The 11355-nt window shown below is 45.0% G+C and overlaps 1 pseudogene; it reads right to left on the bottom strand.

Annotated features, from left to right (window-relative positions):
• Window positions 1–1661: 1661 nt before the first annotated feature.
• LOC117976089 (golgin subfamily A member 2-like) overlaps window positions 1662–11355 on the bottom strand; it is a 39332-nt pseudogene continuing 29638 nt past the window's right edge.

Below are 11355 nucleotides of genomic sequence, written 5' to 3'. Positions count from 1 at the left end.
CACGTGCTGGCCGGTGGGAGTGCTGGGCATTGGGAGGTGGCGGGGAGGGCGACGTATGCGTGTTGTTTGTGGGCATGTGTTAAGAGTGTGCATGCGGGCCGTGGGGCCTCACAGCATGGGTGTGCACAATCTGGCGTGTGCGTGTGTCCGCCACCCCCAGGCCTGCCCCACCCATGCATGTGACCTGCCATGTGATTTGATGCTGTCTTTCAGAATCACTATCAATGGCCCCTGAGGAGCATCAGCCATGGTAGGTACATGCCTCACTGCCTGCTGCATGAATGGTCTGCCTGCCCTGCTGCCCCAGCTCCACACAGGGGGCATACCTGGAGCCTCAGAGCCAGGCTGCCTGCCCCTCCCTTCTAGAGCTGCAGACTTGCTCTTTCCTCTTTCTGTCCTTGTGCTGCTGGCTGTCTCACTTCCCTCGCTGCCAGCCACAGGACTCAGTGCCACTGCTCAAGGTCTCCATGGCTGAGCCTGGGGGCTCTTACAACAGGCTCCATGCCCAAGGTGGCAGATGTGGAACCATCAGAGAGGGCACAGAGCTCATGGTTTATGGTGTAGGGGCTGGGAGCTTGGAGGGGGTTGTGTGGGGGGCTGGACTCAGGCGGCCAGAGGCCTGGGCACATCATCCTGGGCACGCCGTACCTGTCATGCTGTCTGAGCCATGCTGCCAGGGCAGGTATCCAGCTCCCAGCCTGGGAGTGCCGAGAGCCAAATCCACTGCAGATTAGGGGTGATAGTCAGGGTCCCACCTCCTCTATCTGTCAGCAATCCAGTGGTGATCTAGGATAAAAGCCTGAGAGTCCAATACACACGGTTATCCCACAACACACTTCATAGGCCATGCAAGGACACACAGCCCCCTTCCCTCCCTCCCAGGTACCATCACAGCTGCTAGCGTGTGACTGAAGGCTGGGTCCCTGGCCAGCACTACTGAAGCACTACTGCCAGCCAGCAGGCTCACGGACCTTGGCCTGTTGCTCCTAGGGGTCACCTGTGCTATTCAGCCAAGGGGACCACAGTGCCTGCTGGCCCAGCTGAGCTCCGCCTAGCAAGCCCACCTGCCTTTCCTGCCACGGAGTCTCCCTCTTCTGCTTTTCCCAGCAGTAAGGGCCCAGCCTCACCTATGCAACCTGCAGCCCCCCGCCAACCAGTTGAGGCTCCCCTCTTAGACTTATAAGTCTATGGCCAGTGGCATCTAGCTACCTGCCCTCCCTGCCTTCCCCATGGTCCCTTCAGTGGACCCTGGGCTTTCTGACTGCCCAGAGAGGGGCCTCTGGCACTCACTCCAGCCAGCCATCCCTTATAGCTTCACCATTTTGGTTCAAGCAGTGTTCCTTCTGTCAGGCTTGGTGGCTGTTGGGTGGGGCTCCCCAAGCAAGAGGTGGCCCTGGGCCAGTGGGTTGGAAGATGGGGTGACCAGAGAAGAGGGAAGCCGGGGGGGTTGAGCATTGGTCTGAACTGTGGGTGGACTGCCTGGGTGCCATGAGAGAGGCCAGTGTGTGTGGGGTGGGGAGGGCCGCCGCAGCCCCCAGGCACTACCTATGAAGCTCCAGCTTCTCCCTCCATCTTCCTCCCCTTTCCCTTCCAGCCCCTCTTTTCCAGGAACCTTGCCACGCCCACACCTACGCCTTCCCCTCCCCGGCTCTTAGATGATGGTGGTGTTTATCTCCCTGTTCTTGGGAGCCCAAAAAGAATGGCATGCAGGGGTTGCTGCCCATGCCTGGGTGCTCCTGGGGAGTCCTGCATTACAGGAAGCAGCTGCTGGATCTGCTGTGCAGTGGGGTTGTCGTGGGGAAAACCCTCCCTGTCCTCTCCTGGTGCAGCCTCCACGCTATCAGTGAGGCTCACCTCACAAAGATCTTCAGAGAGAGGGAGGGGGGTGGGAATCTGAGCACAGTTCGATCCTCCCCTGCTCCTATATGCCTACCCCACCTGAGGGCTCTACTCTACCACGCTGCTTGTCAGCACATCCAAGCTCCTGGGCTATTGGGGCTCCTAGAGTGGGCTCATCAGCAGGGTTCTGGGCAATGGTCAGAATTTGCCATGCCCCTCCTTGTGGTCGCCCACAAACTGCAACACCTGCCCCGCAGCTCCAGCAGGTTCACCTGGAGGAAGGGGTGTTAGCTGCCATGCCGGTGCCAGCACCCACGTTCACGTTTACCCCCACCCCCACCCCCACAGAGATGTTGCACACCCTACCTTCATCTCCTCCTGGTCCTGGGCCAGCCTGACGATGTCCTCCTCTCCCAGTGCTGCGTCTCTGACACTGCCCCCTGGCTGATGTACTTTCCTGCAGGAGGACATGGCTCAGATGCTGGGGCCCCTCGGACGGCCTGGCAGCTCCCCCAGCGGTGCCCTAGCCTCTCGCTCACTATGGTGTCTGTCTGTCCTGAGAGGTGGATGAATTGAAGCTCTAGTTTCTCTACCCGCTCCTGCAGGTCCACCTTCTCCTTCCATAAAGTCGCTGTGGAGCCAAAATAATGGGGTCACATGTCGGGAGTCACCTGCCTTGTCCTGCCCCCCCGCCCCCCTTGTTGGCCCATGCCAGGACCTACTCACCTGCAGCTTCTCCATGGCCCCCTGCAGGGCCCGGTGGGTCTCCCCAAACACAGACTCACCCCCACTCTGGGGCTGGGGCCGCTACCTCTGGCTTTTTCTGGGACGAGGCCACTGGGTGAGCCAGGGGCTGGCAGCACACCCTTTGTTCCTCCTGGGCACTGGCTCCAGCGGAGTTGAAAAATGCCACCTGAAGACAAGAGGTGAGTATTCTTGTAGGGGTATACACATAACAACTGGGGCAGGGAGATGGAGCATAGCCCCTTCCTTTCGGGCCTCACAGAGTGCACCTGTTGGTCACAGGTGAAATGGTGTCTGACCACTGGCTCCCGGAAGGAGTGAAAGTCCACAGAAATCAGAAGGCGGGGAAACCAAGAACATAAGGGGGTTTCGGAGGGACCACAGAGGAAGGTGGCCAAGTAGGGGCAGGGAAAGTCAGGCTCACCATGGCCTCCCGGCTCTCCAGGTCCCCTGGGATGTTCGGCATGGGCCGAGGCGCCTCCTGCTCACTGTCCAGATGTCCTCCTCCATCTCCTGTGGGGGGTGGCCAGAGGGGTCCTCAGACAACCCAACAAGGGAGGTACAGTGGGCCCACCTCTGCCCCCACACTCACTGTGTAATCTTGAGCCAGCCCCTCCCCAGAGGGGAATGAGCTGTTCTTTATTTTGAATTTTAAGAACCAAGATCTTGCTATATTGCCCAGGCACAGTCCCACTACCGATTGGTGCAGGAATTCTGACCTGCTCCCCTTCTGACCTGAGCCAGTTCTCTCACCCTTAGGCAACCCGATGGCCCCCTGTTCCCAGGAGGTCACCATACTGATACTGAACTTAGTGCGGACACCTTGTCGGCATAATGACCGACACAAAATGCTTAAAAGGTAACCTGACTCTTTGTTCAGGGCTCAGTCCTTTAGATGTTAATCTGACTGGGCCGGTGCACCTAAATAATATATATCCTCCTCAGTCTCTCTGATTCCTAAATTATGCTGCTGTACGGGGAGAGAGGCAGCAGGGTAGTGGAGTCATACCAAGCAACAAGACAGGGTAGTGGCCAGGCATGGTGGCTCACACCTGTAATCCCAGCAATTTGGGAGGCCAAGGCGGGTGGATCACCTGAGGTCAGGAGTTCGAGACCAGCCTGGCCAACATGATGAAACCCCGTCTCTACTAAAAACACAAAAATTAGCTGGGCATGGTGGCAGGTGCCTGTAATCCCAGCTACTCAGGAGGCTGAGGCAGGAGAACTGCTTGAACCCAGGAGATGGAGGTTGCAGTGAGCCAAGATTGTGCCATTGCACTCCAGCCAGGGGGACAAGAGGGAGACTTCACCTCGAAAGAAAGACAGACAGGCTAGTACGTTTTCCACAAATTTCAATTTTACTCTCTTCCCCCACCACACACACACACAACGCATTTGAGGGATGGGAGGAAGAAACTGAGATCACAGGGAAAATTGTAAGAGACATTCAGAAGGACAGGTCTCAGAAATTTACTAGTTTGGGGGGGGTCAGAACAGGTGTATATAAAAGAATATTAAGACAGTTCCCAGGTTTAGGCATATGTGACTAGATAGAGTGCTAGGAGATGGATACGTGAAAATTTAAATATCATCATTTTGAACACCCATGTCACTCCAAGTGAGATTCCCTAAATATATGATATACAGACAGATATATGGGTTTGAAACTCTGGAGATGAATACAAATTTAGGAGTCCCTGCAACACAGGTCATGACTTAAGTAACGGGAGTCAAAGATTACTCAGAGAAAGCACAGAATGAGAAGAGAAGAAAGAAGTAGGACAAGGAAGAAGAGATCGGAGGAGACCAAGGCAGGGTGATAAGATCAAAACAGGAGAAAAGAATCCGACAGAAGTCTCATTTGATTATCATGTCCCTTCCCAGAGGACAGGGACATGTCTTTTATACCCAATTATCACAGGTCCTGGTGCAGCAGACACAGTTTTTTTTTTTAATTGTGTTGTACTATTCACAGTTTCCTGTATTCACCAGGGGAGAAAAAAGTAAGTATAAAGAAGCACAGACACAGATGTTTTTACACTGTGTACTAAAGGGGTCAGATTATACACAATATTTTATGCCTTACTTTTTTACTTAATATATCTTAGAAGTTTGCACATGCTCTTATGGAAAGACTGGCTGCATTTTTTGGTCCACAACAGAACAACAGAATATTCTATTATAAAACGGTACACTATAATTTTTATTTAACCAACTCTTTATTGGTGGACATTAAGAATGGAGGAATGTTTCAACAAAGGATCAACAGTATCAAAATACTGCAGAGGGGTCAATTTGGGGACTAAGAGGGGAGCCACTGGATTTGACAACTAGGAGATAAATTTTAGTGCAACGATGAAGGCAGAATCCAGATTATAATGAGCTCAGTGAAAAAAGGTGAAGACATGTAGCTTATTCTCTCAAGAAACTAGGCTATGATAAACTGGCAGAGGCTCTAAGAGTGGGAGGTGAGTTGTTTTCTCCTTCATGTAAATATATTTACCTTTTAAACACTAGGCCCAATTTTATATCCTATTTCATTTAACTTTATAAACATATTTATGTATGTATGCATGTATGTATGTATCTCATGTGATGTTTCAGACACTGAAAAATAACTCATTTCTATTATAAAACTGATATCTTTAGATGTTCAGAAGCAACTTCCTAAAAGGAGGTAGCAGTAATGGAGCTATGTCTATCAGTCTTTCCCATCAACCCCCTTGCTGGAGATGTAAACATGTGTCCATCAAGCCTTTAATTTTTACCTCTTATCTTCATGGCTCTCCATACAAAACTTAACTCTTTTTTTTTCTATTTGTATATGTATATTTATATGTATATCTATATCGAGAGAGAGAGAGAGAGAAAGAGTCTTGCTATGTTGCTCAGGCTGATCTCAAACTCCTGGGCTCAAGCAATCCTCCCACCTTGGCCTCGCAAAGTGCTGGGATTACAGGCGTGAACCACTGTGCCCAGCCTCAGCCTTAACTCTTAAAATATCTTCAAACCAATATTCTTCTGTTCTAATTTTTAAGAATAGATGTGTTTAAACCAACTGTAACTTATTTTGACAAAAATTGGAGTTAAGACTCAGACTTCCTCAAATAGTTCTCCTAAAACCATTTACGGAATAATCTATCTTTTCAGTATTAAGTTAAAATACCACCTTTTCCTTATACTAAATTCTCGTTTGCATGACTCTGGTTCTAAACTTCCATTGCCTTTATCTGTCTGGCCCAGGAATAGTCCACAATATTTTACTACTATCTGGTTGAAAGAGTCTATACTTTATTAATTTTTATTATTTATTCTTCTAAACAAATTTTAGAGTCGTTTTGTCAAGTGTCAAAAATAAATCTGCCAGAATTTGTACTGAAATTTGTGTGTGTGTGTATATATATATACACACACTATATATAAAATATAAAATGTATATATATAATTTATATATATAAATATTTATAAAATATGAAATATATGTATATACACACACATTTTTCTTTTCTTTTTTTTTTTTTTTGAGACAGGGTCTCACTCTGTCACCTAGGCTGGAGTTCACAGGCATGATCTCGGCTCACTGCAACCTCTGCCTCCCAGGCTCAAGTGCTCCTCCCACCTCAGCCTCAGGAGTAGTTGGAAATACAAGTGTGTGCCACAGACACCCAGCTAATTGTCATCTACCCGCCTCAGCTTCCCAAACTGTTTGGATTACAGGTATGAGCCACTGTGCCCAGCAGAAATTACATTTACAAATTAATATGAAGACATGGTGATAACTAACATATTTATAACATGAAATCTGCTCATCCAGGAACATAGAATGCAAATCTTTCATTCCACTCAGCAAAATTTTGTCCTGTCCTTGATAAAAGTCCTGCACATCTAAGTTTATTCCTAGGTATTTAATTTTTGCTGAAATACCTGAAAAAATACTTCATCACTATATCTTCTATGTGATTATAGCTAACATTGGGGAAGGCTATTGATTTTTATATAAAAGAACTTTTAACCAGTAATCTTAAAAATTGTTTTTCTCAGTTGGTTCCTTTGGATATTTTTAGGTAAACAATCATGTCAACTGAAAATAATGATTATTTTTCTATAAAGACTATGACATCACAGGAAAATACAGTAAATACTTTTTAAAAGAATATAAAAGGGCCAGGCACAGTGGCTCACGCCTATAATCCCAGCACTTTGGGAGGCCAAGGTGGGCAGACCATGAGGTCAGGAGATCGAGACCATCCTGGCTAACACGGTGAAACCCCATCTCTACTAAAAAATACAAAAAAATAGCCGGGAATGGTGGCGGGCGCCTGTAGTCCCAGCTACTGGGGAGGCTGAGGCAGGAGAATGGTGGGAACCCAGGAGGTGGAGCTTGCAGTGAGCCGAGATCACGGCACTGCACTCCAGCCTGGGTGACAGAGCGAGACTCTGTCTCAAAAAAAAAAAAAAAAAAAAAGAATATAAAACTATAGGGAATATGACCTCAACTATTTAAACATATGTGTAAGGGTTATGTATTTTAACAGCAAAGAAAACATATATACTGGTAGAAAATGGCCATCATGTCAACAGTCAATAGTGGTTATATTAGATAGAGAAATTATGGGAGACTTTAATTTTTTTCTTTTATCTTTTCTGTACTTTACCAATTTTCTCAACAATGGTTGCTTATGAGCTTTATAATTAAAAAAAGGTTTTAAAAATTTTTCCAACATGGAAAGTTATATTTCTTTATATACTAAAACAAAAACAAAACTTTCTATTTGAATACCTATGGCAAAACCCTATCTCTACAAAAAATACAAAAAATTAGCAAGGTGGGGTAGTACACACCTGTAGTCCCAGCTACTCTGGAGGCTGAGGTGGGAGGATCACCTGAGTCCCCAGAGAATGAGGCTCCAGTGAGCCGTGATCATAGCACTGCATTCCAGCCTGGGAGACACAGAAAGACCCCATCTCAAAAAAAAAGAAAAAAAAGAAAGAAAGAAAAAAGAAATATCCATAATGATCTGAAATGCCTATCTGTATAAGACTGTCCTTTGTTCACAATTTTTCAAGCAAATATCACACAATAAATTGAATGCAGGTACAAATGACATATCAAACATCAAAGAAATTTGCAAAAGATGTAAGACTGTACTACCTTGGGTTTAGAAATTTTCTTATCATAAAAGCATTTATAACAATATTTTGTGAGCTTTTAAGGAATATTTTAAGTATTTCTGATTTAATTTCTAGTGATAAATACCAATAGATATAACCTACATTCACAAAAGCTCCTTGGGCCCTCAATATACTTTTAAGAGTGTAAAGGAATCCTGACCCCAAAACTTTGAGAACTGCTGCCTTCCCCTCCACTTTCTTCCTTCCCTAGAATTTCTTCCTTGGAAGAAACATTCCTTTGCCATTCTATGTTAACTTACATAGTTCCATTGAGGCCAGTTTTGCTACCTCTCTCCCATCTTTCCACATCCCTCTCTTGACACAAAACCTGACCAAAGGACTCTACCGGCCCACCCCATTTCCAGTGATTAGCTGTCAGGTGGGCTAAGCCAAGAAAATCTGGGTTTTCCCTGAGACTAGACCTCTCTTTCTGGGAGATATGGAATCACAGGGACAAGGCTGGCCCTGTCAGAATTCATCTTGTCTAAATGGGAAGAGGTTAGGCAAGTTTCTAGAATGCCAGACTGCTTTCTAGAAAGTCAAAGATAATTATACTTTCTGCCACGACTGTGAAAATGCCCATTTCATTGCACGCTTTCTAACATTTTTACCAATCTGATAAATAAAAGCTGGTACCTAGAAGAAAAAAAGGCTGGGTATGGTGGCTCATGCCTGTAATCCCAGTACTTTGGGAGACCAAGGTGAGTGGATCACCTGAGGTCAGGAGTTCGAGACAAGCCTGGCCAACATGATGAAACCCCATCTCTAGTAAAAACACAAACATTAGCCGGGCATGGTGGCAGGCCCCTGTAATCCCAACTACTCGGGAGGCTGAGGCAAGAGAATCACTTGAACCTGGGAGGTGGAGGTTGTAGTGAGCCAAGATCATGCCATTGCCCTCCAGCCTGGGTGACAAGGTGAGACTTTGTCTCAAAAAAAAAAAAAAAAAGTTTCCATACAATATAATTTGTTCCATCTCTAAAAACCAATTCAGCAATAACTGAAAGCCACCACTTGGAAGGTTTCAAGGATTTAGCTCTACCTGTTGATGTCCGAAGCATTAGTTAAGGTAGAAAAAAAATACACACACACACACACACTCTCACCCCTATGTAGTCTGTACCAGGAAACACGAAAGACTAGATGGTACAGTCATCCAACACAAAGCACACAATAACTGAAGGCACTGTAGAGGAGTAACTTATGACACAGATCTACAATATTGTTGAGTGAAAATGCAGATTACAAAAAAAAATCTGATTTTTTAAGGGAGAGGGAACACATACAAGCAAAGGAGAAAAGAGATGAGCAGATGACTGAAAGATACAAAATTCTGATAGTGGTACATTCTGAGTGGTAGAATTATCAGTATTATTTTCTAGTTTTGCCTAAAAATTTTCTAAATTTCTTAAGAACTTTTTGTTATCCATATTATCAAATATCCATCACCCCAGGAAACTTAACCTTGAGCACAAACTCTACAACAAGTTCAATGTTTGTTCAGTTTAATATTTAAGAGACAACCTATTTTGAAAGACATCTAAAATGATGACCAATATTTAAACCTATGCATTAATATTTTTCAATCATATCCTTCACATTTTGTAATTTTGATAAGGTTAAGCTTTAGATCCATCTTGAAAAGATAAGTTTTCTATTTGTCTTTAAAATACGACCCACAATTATGCCTGTTTTTAAACAGTGAATGATGCTCTAAAATCACAATATAAATTCAGGCAGTGCTCCTTACATGGAATGTTTAAGTACTTCTAACACTGCTCTTTTTCACTTGTTATGAAAACACAGAACAATTATCTAAGCATCTAATTATTCAGGTCCTTTGTTTCTCCTCCATTCTATTAGTTTTATAGTAATTTTAGGGCCTGTGAGGATGAAGCTGTCTGTGACAGCTACCACAAAGCTTACTATAGGTGGACAAATTTCAAACAAGTTTATCACCACTACCATCCCCACCATAAAACTGTCTCAATCAAGGGCAACACAATTCAATATTAGCCAAGACAACCCCTTTACCTGTCACTGCTTAAGAAAAGGATTTTTGGTCTTATTTAGAAATAACTTTCTGTACCTATTTTTCTCCACAAATCCACTGAGACCAATGTGTGGCTCTATCTCAAGCACCAGCAAGCAAAACTGCCTGCTAGAAGGTTCAGTTTTTGTATCTTTCCAAATGTAGAACACAGCTATCTTCGGGGATTTCATAATTTTTTGAAAATTGATGCACAAACTTCTTCTTGGAAGTTCAGAGATACAGCAGCTGTAATTCTTCTGAAGGCTGGTTATGGGACGCATTACCTTCATACTTTGCTGTTCAAGAAATGTGGGGTGGAGAATCAAGTAAATTGATAGAATTTCCATATAAAATTCTAAGTGCTCTGAGAACAAAAGAAACTTAAAATACACACACACACACACATACACACACACACACACACACACACACACACCACGGTTTTCCCTACTAATCATTTTACAACTAAACAACCAAGTTGCTAAACCAGAGCCCACAAAAGCAGAGTCAAAGTTCTAACACTTGGTAAAAGAAAAATGCACACATACCCCTGTGAGCTAAAAAAAAAATGCTTAAGTATTCAAAGACAGCAATTACAGCTACTGAGAACATCATTGTAAGCAAACTGAGGCAGAGAAAACAAACGTGCTGATGAGGATTTGAACCACCTAAGCTGCAGAAACCCACTGGATGGTTTCCTAGGTTCCGAGTTGGCATTATCTTTCAGAACAATCTTCTAGAAGAGATCACATAACACTGTTACAAAGGATCCGGAGAAAGGGACCCTGGCTTCATCACTGTGGCTCTCCAGTCATGCTTTACATTTGGCAGTGACTATCTCCATTCAACTCAATTCCCTAACCCTAAACTAGCTGACATGTATCAAATACTGCCCTTTATCAGGTCTAAGTAAGTTTAACTCCCCCCACCCCCACCAAAAAAAAAAAATCAAGATACTAAGGGATATACTATTCACAAAAGGGAAACCTGTGTCCTCTTCATATACCTGTTCCTTTCAAGGAAGGCTATAAAAATGGGGATGAGGGAGGATAACCACTAGGAATTTGACTCTATATTATAAATTGGTCAGATAAATGAAAATAATTCCTCTGGACTCAAAGTGATATGGCTCTGAAAACGGGAGAAACATTGGGGTCCTTTGTCTCACGCCAGTTAAACGACATGGACACACAGGAGTGGTTTTAAGGAGCAGAAAGTTTAATAGGCAAGAAAGAAGAAAGGCTCCCTGCAGTACAGAAAAAGGGGGGTCTGAACAGAGAAAAAGCCCCGTGTGTGGCAGAACAGTACTTGGTTATATTGGGAGGCTGGAGGAGGTGGTGTCTGATGTGCACAGGGACCAGGGCATTGGTTTGACCAGGCATGTCATTCATGCAGCCCGAGAAAAACGTGGCCCTCCCACCCTAGCCTTTTAATATGCAAATGTAGGTCACCATGTTGTCCTGCACACGTGGGGTCATCTGGAGGTGTCACCTTGAGGTGGTGACTAGAAGAAGAGGGTGGGAATCACCATGTTGAATGGACACAGTTTCTAAGCACTGGTATTTGCA

The sequence above is a fragment of the Pan paniscus genome, chromosome 16, assembly GCF_029289425.2.
Source record: "Pan paniscus chromosome 16, NHGRI_mPanPan1-v2.0_pri, whole genome shotgun sequence".
In the NCBI taxonomy this organism is placed as follows: domain Eukaryota; kingdom Metazoa; phylum Chordata; class Mammalia; order Primates; family Hominidae; genus Pan; species Pan paniscus.
Note: the sequence above shows the minus strand (reverse complement) of the source record. Positions and strands in the feature narration are given on the sequence as shown.